This window comes from Gekko japonicus, unplaced genomic scaffold, assembly GCF_001447785.1.
Source record: "Gekko japonicus isolate JY-2015 unplaced genomic scaffold, Gekko_japonicus_V1.1 scaffold483, whole genome shotgun sequence".
In the NCBI taxonomy this organism is placed as follows: Eukaryota; Metazoa; Chordata; class Lepidosauria; order Squamata; family Gekkonidae; genus Gekko; species Gekko japonicus.
This window is the reverse complement of record NW_015170904.1, coordinates 385019-404828: the sequence shown is the minus strand read 5'-3', so window position 1 is coordinate 404828 and position 19810 is coordinate 385019. Positions and strand designations below refer to the sequence as shown.

Below are 19810 nucleotides of genomic sequence, written 5' to 3'. Positions count from 1 at the left end.
TATTGTGTCAAGTGCTTATGTGGCTCTACTGCCATTTGTCCATGATGACACATAAGACCTGCCTGGCTAAGTCTCAGAGTATAACCAAATCATCTATTCTTTTTCAAGAGTGAGACCCATGACTGCCTACCTTCAAGCACACTGGAGTCAATTAACACTGAAAAGTCTTCATACCTATGCAAGTTCCAATAACATTATTCACTTCCATCTCCATGTGCTGGGTCAGGAATATCCAAAGGTTAGGAGGGATTGCAATGCAGGCTGCCAATATAATGTTTTATAACAAAAAAAGATACTGCACCATTTAAGAACGAATTTGTGCACAGTTCCATAAAATGACAAGTTGTACAAAGCAGTGTTATTGCAAATCAGGTGTTGGCCAAATATCACAAAGTGGTTGTGAAGATGAAACGGCAGAGAGGAGAATGATGTGAGCTGTTTTAGGTCTCTTTTTGGGGACAAGGTAGGGTATAAATGAAATGAAATGAAATGAAATGAAATGAAATAAATACATACATACATACATACATACATACATACATACATACATACATACAATGCAAGCTTGTGGGGACTTCTGTAACCTTTGCCCAGAGACTAACTAGAACAATGATGTAGTAATGCTAATACTAACTATATTATCAACGGTTGGAAGCACAGTCCTATCTCAGTTCCAGAAAGAGAATTGTAGTATCTACATACAGTTATTGAGAACTCGCTAACCAAGACTATGTACAGCTTTGTAAGCAAGGCTGTAATTTTAAAAGTTAACTGGATACATGAAAAATAGCAAGTCCACCAAAAATTAGAAACACAACATTAACTGCAATAACCAGAGCTTTAAAAAAAAACAATCTTGATGGCAAAAAATAATCATAAAGCAGGATCCAGTGAGCCCTTTCCCATTCAACAAGCTCTGCTGGATGTCCAGGATGTATAGTGGGGGGGGGGGGGGGGGGGGTCATTCTATCATAGAGCTGATCTCCATTCTTGATTTTCCCACCCCCCGCAGAACAGATATCAACCATTCATTCTAAATTACCTTCCCAATTTGAATTGCTTAGAAGCACTCTTTGGTCAAATTATGCAAATGTTTGAAATCCATCACCAGAATTTGATGCTGATTAAAAAATATAAATAATTCCCTGAATTATCCACACCAAAGCCCGTATTTTGGGTGGAAAGAGGTTCAGAGATCACACCCTGTGTTTATCTGCAGTTTAATCAGCTTTTCATGTACACAATGGTGATGATCAATCATCTTTTAGAACAGGGCCACCAGCTTTGATCTTCTGAGACAATTTTGAAACAACACTGGGCCTGTCACAGTACAGATTTTAGTTTGACACAGAAACTGAAAAATAACAGTGAGGTTTAGGGATCAAAGTAGTCATATGCCAGCCACAAAGCCATTGTACTTGTTGCACAGTTAATAGTAAAGATTTTAAATGGAGGTGACGGCTCACTGTGAAAGATATCATGCTCACACAAATCCCTTTTTGTACTTTGCTTATATCCTGAACATCTAACATCAAACAAACACCAGAAAGACCAATCTACAGAAGAAAGCAACCTCTTTCCAAATGCAACCCCCTCTCCAGCAATCTGCCACATAATGCTTTCTGCCACAAGACTTAATACTTATCCTACCTACAAATGGTGCCAGAAAAGGTGTTGGAGGGTGTCGTGGCGCCCACAGGCACCGTGCTGGGGACCCCTGCTCCATGCCTTGAGAAACGTCAGCAGTTTGTGTAGCAACCCCTGGACTGGTGGTTTCCCATCCAACTACTAACTAGGTCTGGTCCCTGCTTAGCTTCTGAACCCTGAAGCCTGGGCCATCCAGTTCAGGCTTTCTGTACATTAAGCCTCTCTTAAAGATACAGGACATTCTTCTCCAGGCCTGTTGGCAACTCTGCCTCCAAGCCCTGTTTTCTAGACAGGAACCTGAGCAGATGTGAGGCTCCCTTGCCACTACCCCTGCTGACAGTGGCTGTCCAGAGCAGCCGGAGAACAAGGCCTTCACATGGAGCATTAAGCCAAGCAACAGAGCTCTGTAGGTTTGCCCGCACTGCAAAAAGTGCTCAAAAAAAATCCTTCAGCAGCAGCTGTAAGACTGGCTATCAGGCAGGAGTTCTGACAGAGACCAGTACAGTTCTGAGTGAGCAAGCCATTGCCCTGTTGTCCAAGGTTCAGCACTTAGAAGCCTTAGAGAAGTTTAGGAGCACACAGCTAATTATCTACAGACAAAAGATAGCATCTATTTGCTCACTAGTAGTGCTAGTGCCGCCTGGGGGGATTTAAATGCCTTTCCCATTAGGGAAATGGACATGTACTGGTGAGCCATAGGAATACATGAAGAACCCTTCTGCATCAGAAGAAAAGTCCATCTAGTCCAGCGCCTTATTTTCCACAGTAGCCAGCTGGGTACCCAGAAAGTATAAAGTCAAGACACAGAGTTCTACGCCAGGAATGTCAAACATGCGGCCTGGGGGCCAGATCAGGCCCCCAGAGGACTTCTGTCAGGCCTGCAGTGGAACTGGCTGTCTTCTGCTTCTTCTTCGAGTTCTGCTGCTGCTGCATCATCGTAGGTTTGCAGCTTACAGATACACACCTGAACAGCATACTCAAGATTGCAACAGCACAGACATTTTGATTTAATAATTCAGAGCAAGAGGTGTCAGTTATCAGACACTGTTAAATAAACAAAATATTGCAAGAGTGCTAATGTTTTAAGCATATTTTTATTTTAAGTAAAAAAAACCCTTTGTGTCCTATATAAAGTTTATATCTCTGCTACCTGGCATTACATTTTATTACACGCATGGCCTGGCCCAATAAGGTCTCATTTATGTCAGATCCAGCCCTCATAACAAATGAGTCTGACACCCCTGTTTTAAGCCCCTAGTAACTGGAGCATTTACTTCCTCTGAAAAATGGAGCTTCCTTTAATTATCATGGTCATTGAAGGAACTGTGACTTTGTCTAACCTGGTTGCTATCAAGATGGGTAGCCATGTTAGTCTGTCCATAGCAGTAGAAAAGAGCAAAAGTCCAGTAGCACATTAAAGACTAACAAAATTTGTGTAAGGGTATGAGCTTTCATGAGTAACTGCTCACTTCTTGCTGTCATTATATCTTGTGGCTGTGAATTCCACAAGGTAATTGGTGAAAAGTGTGAGAGTTGTTCATAGCACCTTTTTGAAAAGGGGGAACTTCTCTTTTGATTTTGAATCTCAGCAAAGACAACACAGAAATGCTTTAATTTTTAAAACTTTTTTTAAAAAAAGAAAAGAAATTTTGGCTGCGTCACACGGAGCATTAGCCACGCTACAGAGACGGAAGATAGGCGGATTTTCCGGGTGCAATCAAACCGCAACATCTGGGAAGCGTAGAGCTTCCGTGGCTAACCCGAGGCTTCCCGCCGAAGATGCGCCATAAAAAACTAGTACCTCTGAGGTACTAGTTTCCGGAAACCGCGGGGCAAGGGTGGGCGTCTGATCACGTTTCCGGTGGTAGCTTGTGGCATCTGGCGCCCGCCCATGTCCCATCGCGAAAAGGGTTTTTTTTCTTCAAGTCTCCACGGGATGTGCAAACGCACCCAACGGCGCATACGCACACTTAGGTAAAAAAAACCAACAACCCGCCGGGCCGCTTCTTTGCCACGCTGCAGGATTGACATAAGATCGGCACCTCCCCCTGAACCATGGGACATCGGTGGGATGTTTGATCCGGCGGCCACGCAGTAGTTCGTTCCGGGGCAAACAGCCACGCCTCCCCCCCCCCCCCCCCGCGATATCTGGCCCGTGTGACCGGGGCCATAATCTCCATTTTGGCTGTTCTCAAAGCAAGCAGCAGCCTGACCAAGTTCCTGCTTCTTAAAAAGTTTTAGTTCAAATAAACCTGTTACATGTGTTCAAGTCTTTTAAAATGCTTATAAACTACGTTTGGGGAGTGGGACAGAGACAAGTGGAATGATTGCTTTGATTGTCGTTTCTGGTGAATGCTATAGAGTCGTGTCCGAATCTGAGAGCATCCCATCAGCTACATTGTTTCCAGTTATTTGCCGGAAGTGACACAATGCTAGTTTGTGGACATTTTGTCCTCTGCACTGCCACCAAGCAGGGGCAGGCAACTGAGAGGGAGGTTGGGAGGTCTCCTTGTTAGAAACAAAACTCTCAGGGTTCTGGTTGGGATTAAGAAGTACTCTGTTGCTATGAAGGTGTCAGGATATGAGTCCTCAGTAGCAGAAGGACCTAGGCTTCAAGGTGCTGAAGATGCTGGATTTTGCTGGGTTTTCTTAACATTTATGAAAATCCTGAGATCTGCTTCATCTGTTTGGGAACTCTAAATAGATGAATCTGATGCCAGACTGGAATTTGTTCTTCAGTTATAATGTTTGATATGTATGTTAAGCTTCCATACTGCCCTATACTTCAGAAACAAGCCTTATTTTAATAGCATGTACTTTGACACTGTTTTCTCTGTTCTTCTATGTTTTTCATCACATGAGGTATAAATATTATGCTCAGAATTTCATCTATATTTTTTCATAGGGTTTAAAAATATTTTTAATTATTTTATTTTATTTTAAATTTTTCTCTCTGCTCCAGTACTTCTAAAGAAAATAGGAATTAGCCATCTGGGTGAATGAGCCACTTCTCTGGGATCTGGCAGCTATTTTGCAGGACCTCTGCTGTACTCTGTCATATTTAGTTGCCATTTCTATTTGTCATTTATCTTATGCCTATAAAACTTGAAATATTCACGATTTTGGAATTCATTGCATATGTTTATAGTGCAGTCCTAAGCAGAGTAACACCCCTTTAAACCCATTGGCTTCACTGGACTTAGAAGGATGTAACTCTTTTTAGGATTGCAGTGTTAGTTCCCAGATAAAATGAAACAGTAATTTGAAAGCCCAGTAAGTATAGCTGGCAGGCAATCTCAGAACACAGCACCAAATTGTGCAAATCAAGAGGACTTTTTGGGGGGAGCTAATGTACATTCATTCTGTGATGATCCAAATGACAGTCATGGGATGTATGTCAGCACCATAATATATACAATGAAAGAAACACATTTTGTGTGTGAAACCTCATAGAACCTTCTTCTTCTGGAGGTGGCTGGATCCTGTACGACATCATCAGAATGGATGCCTGAGAATATCCTATGTGATTTACCCTCAATAAGAGAATAAATACTGCATTTATTAATGTGGGTAAAGCTGAACAATATAAATTGTTCTATACAACTTGGCTAATCAACTGCTATATTTGTGTGCACAAAGATTTTTTTTTGTCTGTACTACCATTGATTTTCTGTCATGATTTCAGAAAGAATAAAACTCATCTCTTTAACAGAATTTAAAATAAAGTAGACATACATGCCATATAGTAATTTGCATTTTGACTGGAAACTTACAGATGTACTGTTCATCTTGTTGAGAATGGAAAGCACCAAGACAATAAACCCATAGTAGTAGGAGTCTGTAATGGAAATGGTGACAGAGGGGCTCTAATTGGAGTGGTGCCATCAAAATAACAAAGGTTAAGAGTTTGGCTGATTGAGATCAAGCTCAATTGCTTTGATGGCTTAATTTCAGGTGAGTCCTGTCTTTTGTGTTAGTGATCAAACTGCTCATTGCATTAGCAAGGCTGTATTTTTCATTCCTAACAGGACGTTTCTGTAGTCCTTCTAAACCTTCTCAGTACTGAACAGAAAGCATATTTTCTGCATTAAAAAGAGGAAGGGCATTATAGTAGCATGTTTCTCTCTGATTCTGTAGAAGTTAAGATCATTCACAGTGCATTCCTAAGTAAAGCTAAATGTCTGTAGCTCCACTGAAGTCAGTGGGTTCAGAAAGGTGCAGTACTGTGTAGGATTGCAGTATTAATCTTTTTTTTTTTTTACTATACTTGTATCTTGTTCTTATTTGAGGTTCCCATTGGTTTTGGACAACACTAGCAATCAGGTTCAGATCCTTCAGTAAAGGTTCCCTTTAAATGGTTGAGGGAAACCAGGGGGGGCGTGCACACATGGTGCTACGTCCCGGACATGATGACATCACTCTGCATGATGTCATTTGCATCGGGGATGGCCCCGCTCCCTCCCGGACCGCCCCCCAAATTCCCCTGCCACAGAGAACATGGGACCTGGCAATCCTACCCTGCAGAAGAAGGCAATAGCAAACCAACTCTGCTTCTCACTTGCCTTGAAAGTCCCTTGCTGAGATTGCCATAAGTCTGCTCTGACTTTCCAGCACTTTACATACACAAAGTCCTATTGAAACTAGTGTGATATAGCTAAACATAGGCTTAATTCTTCAGCTGAGACCAGTCGGATTTAAAATAACTGTGGGAGGAAGCCTAATCAGGTGTTCTCAGAAGTAATGGGGTACTCCCAGATAAACATTCTTAGGATTTCAACCTTTAGAACATAAGAACATAAGATAAGCCAATGTTGAATCAGGCCAATGGCCCATCTAGTCCTACACTCTGTCACACAGTGGCCAAAAATACCAGGTGCCATCAGGAGGTCCAGCAGTGGGGCCAGGACACTAACAGCCCTCCCACTGTTGCCCCCCCAAGCACCAAGAATACAGTGCATCCCTTGCCCCAGCCTGAGAGATCCTATCTACAGGGGTCATTTCCTACCGGAGCACACTGGAACGGTGCTCCAGCGGGAAGGAGCCCAGAGAGTGCCCTCCTGCTGTCTTTCCTGGCCCGCCCGCCCGCCCAGGCCCGTGTGGGCCGCCTTTCTCCTGTGCCCAACACATCCAGGTGACCAGGTCCACTGCCACCAAGTAACCCAAGAGCAGCTGGAGGAAGCCCCCCATCCTCCTCCTCCCCAGCGCAGGTGGCCAGGCTGTCTCCGCGACACAGTCGGAACCACTCACTGCTGCTGTCCGGCAGCACCCAGAATGGCACATTCACAGAGGCAAAACGCAGCACTCGGCTCGGCTCGGCTATCTCCGTCTCAGCCCACCCCAATGCTCAGACCCCAGACAGTGCCGTGCCATCGCCTCTGCTGCCTAGCACCGAGTGGCCCGCCGGCGTCCCACCTTTGTGCGCGGCGGTGGCACTTGTGGAGTGAGGGCCGGCCAGGGGTTGAGGGGAAATGGAGCAGGAGGGGGAGATGTTTGGCAGGTGTGGGGAGCAGCTCTGAGCCTGGCCAAAGGGAGCAAGGAGGAGGTCTCCACTCCAGCCAGGGAGGGCAAGGAAGCACCGTGCCTGCCTTTCCGCTCCCCCTGGAGAGGAGCTATGTGGTTGGCTCCCCTTCAAACTGAGAGCAACAGTGGAGCGCTAAGCTCTGCCACTGAGGGAAGCGGAACAAAGGCCAGATCTGGCAGCTTCCGTGGTGAGAGAAGATGGAGTTCAGTGAGGCTGGGAACAGCCACCTGGTGGGGGAGCGCGACACTGCTGCATGGTAGGCAAGAGAGGGCGTGCAGTGCCTGCCCGTCTGCCATCTAGGAGCTGGTCGGCTTGGGCCCCCACTGAGGAGGAGGAGGAGGCCAGTAGGGACTGAGCGATGAGCCAAACTCTGAAGGAGCTCTGGGCATGGTCTGGGGGAGATGGATGGTGACAGGGGTGCCTGAAGCTGTAAAAACTGAACTGCCGCTGGAATGGAGCCTGTTCCCTCAAGTCTGGAATGTTTTGAGAGGACCAAGACGGGTCTGTCTGTAGAAGTACGAAAGAGTTAAGAGTCTGGTAGCAGCTTAAAGACTTACAGAATTTGTGGCGTGTTAGGAGCCTTTGTGAGTCATTGCTCACTTCTTCAGATACCAGCTCCTGCCCTGCCACAGATCTTGTTAGTCTTTAAGGTGCTACTGGACTCTTGAGAGGACCAGTCTGCTGCTGGGGGCTCAGACCCCAAGCGTCGTTGTAACCTGCCAACTGCCTAGAGAGAGAAAAAGAAAATGCGGCCCCTTTACTAGAGATGTTATTTACCTTCCATGCAAGTTGTGTGGAGGCTCCTATTAGGCCTAGTCCAACACTCTCTAACCATATTTTTGGAGTTTCCTGAAGTGTAAATGACTGCTAGTTTTCAATTCCTATTGAAGATGTCGGATTAAATTGTGTACATTAAAAAAAAGATTTCTGCTAAGAAACTTAAGGTTATTAAGCTTCTTCCTATAATATGTATATATTTTTTCTTTTTTAAAATTTGACATTTTAACTCAGTTTAGTTAAAGGATGGCAAGGGATGGAGGAAATTAATTATGGGTTATGACTAACAATGCAAAATCGAGAGGAATGCAAGGATCCAAATTACGCAAGAATGACTAAGAACTGTGTATAGTTCTGGTCACCACACCTCAAAAAGGATATTATAGCACTGGGAAAAATGCAGAAAAGGACAACTAGAATGATAAAAGGGTTTGAACACTTTCCCTATGAAGAAAGGTTAAGACGCTTGGGGCTCTTTAGTTTGGAGAAACAACGGCCGATGGGTGACATGATTGAGGTTTATAAGAGTATGCATGAGAAAGAGCAGGTAGAGAAAGAGGTACTTTTCTCCCTTTCTCACAATACAAGAACTTGTGGGCACTCAATGAAATTGCTGAGCAGTCGGGTTAGAACGAATAAAAGGAAGTACTTCTTCACCCAAAGAGTGATTAACACATGGAATTCACTGCCACAGGAGGTGGTGGCGGCTACAAGCATGGACGGCTTCAAGAGGGAATTAGATAAGCATATGGAGCAGAGGTCCATCAGTGGCTATTAGCCACAAGGTATAGGTAGACAGGGGTCATTTCCTAGAAAAAGAGGTGCAGGAGCTCGTTTGCATAACTCATTTGCATAAGCCACACCCCCTGACAAAGGGTATGCATGCAAACATGCCTGGGTTCCCTGCCCAATCTTCTCTAGGTGTCCTGCAGCTGTGGGGCGAAAGCTGAGAGGCTCAAGGGAAAGGGGGGGCATTTCTGCCCGCCTCCCCTTCCCCTCCCCAGCCAACCCAAAGCGAAGATCGGGCAGGGAACCCAGGCATTACATTACAGTGGCTGTCAAGTATTTCAGATGAGGACTAAGAGAGACAATGGTTTACCTAAGGCCACCGCCTAGGGAGCCAGTGTGGTGTACTGGTTATGAGTGATGGATTCTAATCTGGAGAACCTGATGCCAAGCTGGTGACCTTGGGTCAGTCACAGCTCTCCCAGCCCAAAACGTAAGACTAGCTCACCACAAAGAGCTACAGTTTCAGGCTTCCAGACAATCTTAGGATCTCCTGGCTATACCACACACAATTTCATACAATAATTTATTTTATCTAAAGCCACATAGTGTTTACAAGGGAAGATGGGAGCTGGCTACCCAACACTCTAACCACTACATTGCAGTGGCTGTCAAGTATTTTAGATGGGGACTGAGAGACAAAGGTTTACCTAAGGCCACCTAGTGTTTATGGGGCAAGATGTGAGTTTGCTACCTTTTTTGTATGCAAATGGTCACAAATTGTCCTACTTACATTTCAGCAAGGGAGTTAACATCTAAAAGCAAGGAATTTTGTACAGCCTCACAACAGAGAGCCATCCATTGCAGAGTATCATTTATTGGGTTGGCTCCAACCAGCTTTTTCCATGAAAAGGGGAGGGAAGGCACCTCTTTGAGCATGCCAAAGGCCATGCTAGGGATCATGGGACTTTCATGGACAAGCCACATGGGTCTGAGACGGTAGTAAGAAAGGGAATGTCCCTGACAATTGGAGTGACTCCTTGATTGTGGGTAGTGAGCAGAATTATCTTTTTTTTTTAATCTTATTGATTCACTGCACTGTTAGCTGGAATGTATAGCAATGCAAGGTTATAGCAGTAACAGTTCTGTGGGGCAGCCAGTTCAGATTTAGGACTAGGCAGAAAGAACCATAATAGTTTCAACCATTGTATTTAAGAGGATACTCAACAAATGTAGCATTGCACATTAAGCTGGTTTGCCTAAAGATCACCCTTCCTCCCCCCCCCAAAACAGATGCCAACTGTCTGAAATTTTTTAGCACTGACAATGAAATCTTCAAGCCATTTATGTGACTGAGCTTACTCTTATACTCACAAGCCACACAGTATCTTTTTATTAGGACCAGTCAAATGACATGTAACCAGGGGTCATTTCGTAGAAAAAGAGCTAGGGGGACTCATTAGCATAACTCATTAGCATATGTCACACCCCCTGACATCACCGGAAGTGTGTCCTCCCCACAGCCGGCGGCGACCTCCAGTGGGCACCAGCAGGGAGCTCCAGGCCCCGCCCTCCCGCACCTCACCCGGGGGGATGGCGTCCCCCCGCGTCCCCCCCCAAATGACCCCTGCATGTAACAGTGTATGAACTTCCTCAGGCTGGTTGTTAACTGAAAGCCAGTTTGGTGTAGTGATTTAGAGTGCTGAACTCTAATCTGGAGAACCGGGTTTGATTCCCCACTCCTCCACATGCAGCCAGCTGGATGACCTTGGGCCAGTCACAGTTTTCTCAGAGCTGTTCTCTCAAGAGCAATTCTCTCAGAGCTCTCTCAGCCTCACCTACCCCACAGGGTGTTTGTTGTGAGGAGAGGAAGGGAAGGAGATTGCAAGCCGCTCTGAGACTCTGAGTGAACCCAACTTTTCTTTCTTCTTCTTAATTAAAAAAAAGTTTTAAAAAACTTTTGGGAAAGGGAAATTTTTCATGATGGTAAGTCCTAGTCAACCCTGCATTAGGTGTTTGAGGGTAAGCTACTTCAAATGCTGCTGGTTTCATGTTATACCCATCTCTTTTTGACCAAGAGGTAACAGATAAATTAAACTCCATAGGCATAAATCTCCTAAATTTCTCTACACCAGCAAGACTCAAAATCCCTTCTCAGAAAAGAGCACAGAGATCACCACCACCTCGGCTGTCATTGCATTAACTCAGAAGATAAATTTAGGAAATTCCATGAAATACAGAGTCTACTGACAAGTGAAAGAACCAAGCTTATCCCTCGCCCAGCCCTCCAGGTCAGAGGTCCACCAGGAGAGTTCCTGGCAAGTTCAGTGGTCAATCGGAACCTGGTAGTTAAGACCTCAGGTAAAGACACCCCACTGTCATCATAACTTGGCTTCTTCCAGTCGATGGCTGAGTTCAGACTGGCAATTTGGCCCGATAACTTGGTCCGGGTCTTTTTGCCCCGCCTCCCTCACGCGTTATACTGCCAGTCTCTCCTCAGCCTTTGTCTCTGGTCTGGAAAGCACAACTGTGCATCTTGCTTGCCTGGGATCTCCTTCAGCAGTGACAGTTCATGGCTTCCCCTGTAACCTGATCTCTACATGCATCCAGTTTGGAAGATGAATTTATGTTTCCATGGGTGCCCAGACTTAGAAATAATACATCTCAATTATCCCATAACCGGAAAATGCAATGTTATATGTGACAAATAATGCTGAGGTTTCAGAATGTATTGTGGGTTCAGAAAGTGATTACCACCCACATGGAATGTGTTCGCAAGATACATTTTTTCATGTTATATCTGAATATTTGGGTTTTTTTTTAAAAAAAAAGTGAAACTGTTATTAAAGCTGTGTTACCACAAGTCATTCTCTTAACACATCAGCCGATACAATAATAGGAGCCAAGCTAAGGGGTGATAAGCATATTGTGTCTTTGCAACCATTTGCTATCATATACACCACTTTTACGGAGAGGATAGAGGGGAGGGGAGGGGAGGGTCAGTTTCTGTGAGCATAAAAAGAAGAGGGGAAAGTTTTGCAGATTTACTATTTATTTATATATTTAGCTATTTACATCTTGCTTTTGTCCTCAATGTGGACCATAAGAACATAAGAGACGCCAATGTTGGATCAGGCCAAAGGCTCATCCAGTCCAACACTCTGTGTCACACAGTGGCCAGAAATACCAGTGCTATCAGGAGGTCCACCAGTGGGGCCAGGACATTAGAAGCCCTCCCACTGTTGACGCCCCCCCCCCCACCAAGAAGACAGAGCATCACTTGCCCCAGAGCCCCTATCTATACCTTGTGGACCTCTGCTCCATATGCTTATCTAATTCCCTTTTGAAGCCGTCCATGCTCGTAGCCGCCGCCACCTCCTGTGGCAGTGAATTCCATGTGTTAATCACTCTTTGGGTGAAGAAGTACTTCCTTTTATCCGTTCTAACCCGACCACTCAGCAATTTCATTGAGTGCCCACGAGTTCTTGTATTGTGAGAAAGGGAGAAAAGTACCTCTTTCTCTACCTGCTCTATCCCATGCATAATCTTATAAACCTCAATCATGTCTCCCCTCAATCGTCGTTTCTCCAACCTAAAGAGCCCTAAGTGCTTTAACCTTTCCTCATAGGGAACCTGTTACAACCCTTTTATCATTTGAGTTGCCCTTTTCTGCACTTTTCCCAAAGCTATAATATCCTTTTTAAGGTGTGGTGACCAGAACTGCACACAGTATTGCAAATGAGGCCGCACCATTGATTTATATAGGGGCATTATGATATTGACTGATCTGTTTTCAATACCCTTCCTAATAATCCCCAGCATAGCATTGGCCTTCTTTATTGTAGTCACACACTGTCTCGACATTTTCAGTGAGTTATCTGCTACAACTCCAAGATCTCTCTCTTGATCAGTCTCTGCCAGTTCAGACCCCATCAATGTGTATTTATATTTAGGATTTTTGGCTCCAGTGTGCATCACCTTGCACTTGGCCACATTGAACCCCATTTGCCATGTTGACGCCCACTTGCCCATCCTTGACAGATCCCTTTGGAGTGCCTCACAATCCTCACTGGTTTTCACCACCCTGAACAACTTTGTATCATCCGCAAATTTAGCCACTTCATTGCTTACTCCCAACTCCAAATCATTAATGAACAAGTTAAAAAGCAGTGGACCAAGTACTGATCCCTGCGGTACCCCACTGCTTACCACCCTCTGCTTAACCAAAACCAAAAGCAGTTTACAACACTGTCCACTGTTCTCCATCTTACCCTACTAACTACCCTGTGAAGTTGGTTAGTTTGAGAGAGAATAAGTGGCCCGAGATCATCCAGCAAGCTTCCACTCCATACTAGAGACCTGAGACAGATCCTTATACAACCACTACCTCATGAAAGCAGTAAGCTTGGAGCACCTGGAACAATAAAGCTTCCCTGTTGCATTTAAGTTCCACTGAAATTGATAGGCAAGTGTACTTGTCAAATTTCCCTTAAAATTATATCTGTAGCTACTTGTCCTTCATGAGATATTGCTCTGGAGAGTTTCCAATATGTAGATGACTCTGACGAGAGGATGGAGGAAAGGGGGTGGAGTGGGCTCTCAAAAGCTAATGTCTGTGCATAGAGACTATAGTGATGGCTCCTTGAAAACTCAGCCATAGTTCTAAAATACTACAGGCTTTCACTAAATTATCACGATAGTCAATTCTAAACATGGCCCCATCAGTGGCTACTTGGACCCAGCTACTGGAGCCATGAGCATACAATACAGATCTCCCTACAAACCTGAGAAAACACCAGGTTACAGGCCAGCCTGATCTCGTCAGGGCCAACCCTGGCAAGCACTTGCAAGGGAGACCTCCAAGGAATACCAGGGCCGGTATGCAGAGGCAGGCAAGCAATAGTAAGCCACCTCTCCAAAACATCCAAGCCCCACTAAGGGTCACCAGAAGTCAACCATGACTTCGAGGTGTGTGTGTGCGCGCACACACACACACAAAATGCTCACCTAAAAAGAGGGAGGGAGAGGGAGGGAGAGAAAACACTAGATGGAATAAAAAATTGAACTCTAAATATAAATAAATTAATAAATAAACTAGTCGGTTAAACTAGTGTTGCCAACCACCAGGTGCAGCCTGGCAATTTCCTGGAATTACAACTGATCTCCAGATAAAAAGAGATCAGTTCTCCTGGAGAAAATGGCGGGCTTGAAGGGTGGTATTATACCCTGCTGAAGATCCTGTCCCCTCCCCAAACCACACCCTCCCCAGGCTCCACCCAAAAAAAATCTCCAGGAATTTAACAATCCTAGTTTGAACTCTCCTCAAATAAGATAGGCAGCACCTGCACCCTTAAGGAAGGAGATCTCCGTGGCCACTGTGGCGGTTGCTAGACAACCCAACAATATTGTCAGCCTTGATTTTTGCAACTAAAGGGCACAAGGGAGGGCCGTTTTCAGAGCTATTTTGGCCTCCCAATCCATCCCTGTTCCCCTCCTTCCTACCATAGAGTGAAGACTCATTAAGGCCAGGGTCAGCAGCAACCACTAGACAACTTGCTACCATCCAATTGCAAAATGCAACCAGGTGCACTAGTGGCTACAAACTGATGCCACACAGCTCACCTGGGCCCAGCAGCAGCCTCCACACAAGTTGTGTGACTTGGCTGGGCCCAGAAGAGGTTACCACACAACTCACCTGAGCAAACTGCTAACACAACTTGGCCAGACCTTTCTCAGGGAGAGCCTGCCACAGGGTGGGAAATAGCTGAAAGCAAGTATGGGGTAGAGATTACAATTTCAGACTAGGATCTGCGAGACCCAGGTTCAGATCCCCATTCTGCCATGGAAGCCTGCTGGATGACCCACAGCCAGTCACTCTCTTAGCCTTATCTACCTCACAGAGTTGCTGTGAAGATAAAATGTCATAATGTAAGCCCCTTTGCGCCTCCGCTGGGGAGAAAAGTGGGACATAAATGAGGTAAAGTAAGCTGATTATGGGGGGAAGAGAAAAGGAATATTGCTTAGTGATAAGCAGGAAGGAGAGAAGGAAGCAGGGAAAAGGGGAGAAGGAAAGGATGGCTGCCACAAGGAAAGAAAGAGGAAGCGTGGAGATAGGGATACAGAAGAAAATGAAGTGACCTGTGAAAATCCTTTCAGGGTTCCCACTAGTGTATTTTAAGAAGTGAGACAAGAACATATGATGCATTTGAATTTTTCTCCAAAGTATTTTAAATATTTTTTTCAAAATGCGCTAATTCACCACAGTATAAAATCTATTTCAGAATTTCTGAACTGAAAGTGAATTTATTGCCTTGTCCCTATAAACAGTCACAAAACTGAAAGATCAAAGATTAACAATTGCTGACATTATATCAAAGACAATCACTACACAAATGATGTTGCTGTGTTACTTAAATAACTATTACTTTCTGAAAGAAATGAATACAGGCCACCACGTGAACATCCACAAGACAACACAACTTTGAATCCAAAAACAGATATTACTACCCTCCTTAATTTTGTTTGTTGTTGACATTCGTAGGATCCTGTAATGATGTCTAAAAACTGATTCATCTAGCCCAATAAAACATAATTCTACTAAAAAGAGTCTCATGATCAAATTTCTAGGGCCTGTCTTACTGCTGCTTTATTCTGGAACTGAAGATGGACCGAACCCCAGGCCTCCTACACTGACTATTAATTCTACTGCTGCCACAAACCTCTCTCCAACCCCTAAACTATTTGGAATGGCAAAAAGAAAAAGGAAATGGGTCGATATTAAAACGCAACAAAAATTCCTCAGTGCTTAAGCATCCAATCCACAGCATCTCTCCTCAAACAACTGTAATAAGTATGCTTTGGACTGTAGCTTAAGAGCCATTTATTCCATCGCTTATATTGAAAACCAATTCAAGTCTACGTTAGGTGTGATCTAGCTCAAACCACCTCAAAAGCTTTCAAACTGAGACATTCTCTGAAGAACTGCTCCTGCGCAGGAGCCAACTCTAGCAAAGAATCTCCTTTCCATTCACCACACTAACTGGAGAATGCAGAACAAGATTAAATGAATTATGATTTAGCCAGAACTTTCAGGTTAATCAAACTGTCCGGGTACATCCAGTCACATGCTTGTGTTTTCACTGGGTACATATGTCACTTCAGTGATGGCACCTTCAAGGAGATAAGGCATATCCACAGGCATACAGGCCAGCAAGGCAGGGTACTGAATTCATGCATTTACTTCATTCCACGCAAACCAAGTGCAAACATTAAATGTTATTTACCTTTCTAGTGGCTTCTGTAAAGCAATCTTCAGCTGTAGCCACCCAAAAAGGTCAATCTTCTTACCCTGGAGACAAAATGGATGCCACAGTTTGAATGGCTGATCAGACTAAACAAAAACATTGAAGATGTTTTCACGTTAGCAGGGGCAACTGTAAACAAAGCAGCAAATGAGTCCGATTGCATTTCAAGATGAATTGCTTTCATGGAGAGTTAATAAAAAACAATCAAGTTACAGAGTGCTTACTTATCGATAATAAACCATTGTGAGGATCTTCAGTTCAACAAACACAACTTGGTCTTGGGGGAAAAGAAAAACTCCAAAGATGAGACCCCCCTTTGTTCTTCAGCACAAACTCTCTAAACCTTGATGTCTATCACCCCCCCCTTGAATAATATATTACTCAAAACCCTTTGTTCTCAGAGATTGGGAAGCTTTCAGTCCAACATATTATTATATGCATGTACTCATCCTAATTCTTTTCAGGTTTACTTTTACTGCTACAACTTTTGTATTAGTTCTAGACAGAATGCTTTGATTCCATCAACACAATTGATTGCTTCATACAGAAATCCCTCTACCCACTTGTGTACAGGGCATTTAGTTTTAAAAGCGCACAGAACACACCAAGTGTACAAAGAATTACTGATGTCATAAAAATGGAAAAGTAAACAGACATAAAAGAAGAAAAGTGGCACGTATATATCCACCTAAACAACACAACATTAACTCCCTTGGATAAAACAGAATGTAATCCTTTAAGAAACAAGACTTTCTGTTCATGTAATTGAGATCAATAACAGAAGTTTAAAAAGAACAAAAAAGTGCATCAGATCAAGTTCCTAGATCAAACTACTAATCCCACTTACACTGAATTCAGCACCAGCTTACTTTGGTCAATTGCTTATTTACTTACCACGAACTGTAACAAATTTGACTGAAGTGTTGATAATTTGATTAACAGTACTTTGCTTCACGCAAGCCTTTGAGGCTTTGGTAGTATTAGGTGCAATCCAATGCAAGTTATAGGTGATTAAATTCTACTGTTATAAATGAGTCATTGGGTGCTTTGAAATGTGCGTAATCAAAGTCTTTTACACCAAAGTTGCTTATTTTTAACTGATGTTTTTTCCAGTTGTTTTCTGTGCAGTTGCACTGTTGAGATTCTGTGGCTACACAAAGGAAAGTTTGGAAGCTTCAAGAATTAAACTAAAATAGATTATAAACTGGTTCTCCTCCATTCAAGAAAAAGGCCACTAACATGTATTCCTTGATTGGTGGTATTGTGCCTTCCTGCTCAGTTCTACCCTAGAATGACACAGCAGGACTAGAGACATAACTTTCCCAGAAATTTTTAAGTCATACAGATTCCCCCAATCCCCACTTTAACAGGAAAAAAATCACAAAAATTTGGGAGAGAAACTGAAATATATGTAATTACTTTCCCATCAAACCTCCAAGGTTAATTTACCATTCCTAAGCTTTCCTATTTTGTTGCTTTAACAACATGGGATGGGAGATCTCCTGGGAACCCAATGTTCAGTGCCTTGAATGCAACAAAAGAAATAAGGGATATAAAGTATCTAGTAACAAACATGAAGATCACTTCTTTCTCTAGACCACTGGTTCCCAAAGTGGACAATACCACCCCCTGGGGGGCGCTAAAATGATCCAGGTGGGCAGTAGGAGCCTTGGGTGCAATTGGGGGGCGATTAATAAAAATAAAGGGGGGTGGAAGCATAAAGAAAGAAGAGTCCAGAACCTATTTAAGGCTGCGGTCACACGGAGCAGTAGCCACGCTACTGAGACGGATGATAGGTGGATTTTCCGGGTGCGATCACAGCGCCACATCTGGGAAGCGTAGAGCTCCCATGGCAAACCCGAGGCTTCCCTCCGAAGATGCGCAGTTAAAAACTAGTACCTCCGAGGTACTAGTTTCCGGTAACTGCGGGGCAAGGGCGGGCGTCTGATCGCGTTTCTGGTGGCATCCGGCGCCCGCCCATGTCCCCTCGCAAAAAGGTGTGTGTCCCCCACCCCACCCCACCGTTCCCTTCCCAGCAGCGCCGTTCTCTTCTAGCGCAATTAATAGGAAAGAAGAGCAGACAAGTCATTGTGGGGGAGTTAGAGAGAGAGCTTTGCACCAGCCAGCCCCCCCGGCACCTTCCTGGGATGAGCAATGCCGGCATCACCTCCTGGGCAAGGCACGAGTGGGTTGGGGGCATGACGACGACACGGGGACTCAAGGGAAAGGCCATGGAGCAGGCGGGGGGTTCGTGGGTGGGGGTGGGGTACGACATGCAAAAAGGTTTTTTTCCAAGTCTCCACAGGATGCGCACAAGCACCCAACGGTGCATGCACACACTTCAGTTTAAAACCAAAACACAGCCCCGTTTGCCGCGCCACGCCGCTTCTTTGCCGCGTCGTGTGATCGGCACCTCCCCCCTAACCACGGGACCTCTACGGGACCTCGAGGGGACGTCTGATCGTGCAACCGCGCGTTATTTTGCACCGGGGCAAACAGCCACGCTCCCCCCCGCATTTTCCTGCCCGTGTGGCCGGGGCCTAAAGCAGCCTTTTCCTGCCTTCTCTGGTTCTTCCATGGGATCAGGGAGGGAGTGGGAGAGGGGTCCCCACAGCCAATCACAGCCATGCATGTGCACCCTTGTAAGACTGGTGTTGCTGCTGGGCTATTGCGTGGTGGCTGCTGCTGGCCTCTGGCTTCAGGCCAACAACATCTTTCTTTACTTACAACAACATCTTTCTTTAGCATGTGTAAATTTGTCACTACATCTTTTTGTCCACTTCTTGAAGGTAGATTTCCAGGGGGCACTGAATAATTTTTTTCTGAAAAGGGGGCGGTAGGCCAAATAGGTTTGGGAACCTCTGCTCTAGACCAATTTGAAAACAGTTGGTGTAGCGGTAGAACTTCCCAAAGCTCCGACATTATTGGGGTTTTTTATTAACTTTGGAGGCTCACTTTAATGTTAAATCTAAAATAGTTTACTTTTAGTGTGTATAAGAGAACCCAGTACCTGAATTCCTGCATATGATCAAATCTAAGAAAATACCAAGGTTTTAAAGTAGCAGGTAAGAGACTTCCTTTTAAATGTGAAAGGCTTGCCACAGTGAGGAACTATTAAGAAACAAACTCCAGGAAAACGAACTTAAATTGATAACAAAGACATTGAGCAGGATTTTGAGAAGCAAACTGTAAAAGGCATAACTCTTCTACTTCTACTCAACAAATATTTAATTGGATGCATTAGGAGTGGGATCCCAGCCAGGGAGGCAGCATGCCCTTTAGATAGCTCTTTCACATATGCTTTCCCCTTTTCTATCACTTCTGCCCACCCTAAACTTTACAGTTTCAATATTCAAATACTCTCTGTACTCAATACTTTACTAATTTGCCCAAATCTCCTAAAGAACCATTTGTCCCTCTAATCTCAAACCCGAATTCACACCTTCTGATACTCCTATTCATGCTGTTGAGTGGCTCATCATCTATGGAGGAGATAACTAAGAAATGGCTGGTTTTCCATTATTAATTCATCCTGTCCTCCTCTTCTGCCAGCTTGCTGACTAAGCCCTACTATTAAACCACCATTACCCACATCTATACCAGAAATTCCCAACATCTCATTTTCACCTTCTAAAGCCTTCCCCTACTATTTCCCTGTAATCACTCTCAATCCAAAATTATGCTTCATTTTTAATGATAAAATCAAAGCTATGTACTCTACCTCACATCCATTCTATCCCCTTTTATCTCTTCCCTCTTTCTACACCTCCTTCAGCCCTTTTTCTCCCCCCTTGAGCCTCTTATTCCTATCCCTATTAGACTCCTTCTTCTCATC

General features: G+C 44.3%; 1 protein-coding gene across 2 annotated transcripts in view; it reads right to left on the bottom strand.

Moving 5' to 3' along the window:
- FOXP1 (forkhead box P1) overlaps window positions 1-19810 on the bottom strand; it is a 544619-nt gene that overhangs the window by 421696 nt on the left and 103113 nt on the right. For both annotated transcript variants that reach the window (XM_015418621.1, XM_015418622.1), the window contains exon 2: window positions 15955-16019. The gene's annotated coding sequence lies outside the window, so the exon portion shown is untranslated. The remainder of the gene's footprint in view (window positions 1-15954; window positions 16020-19810) is intronic.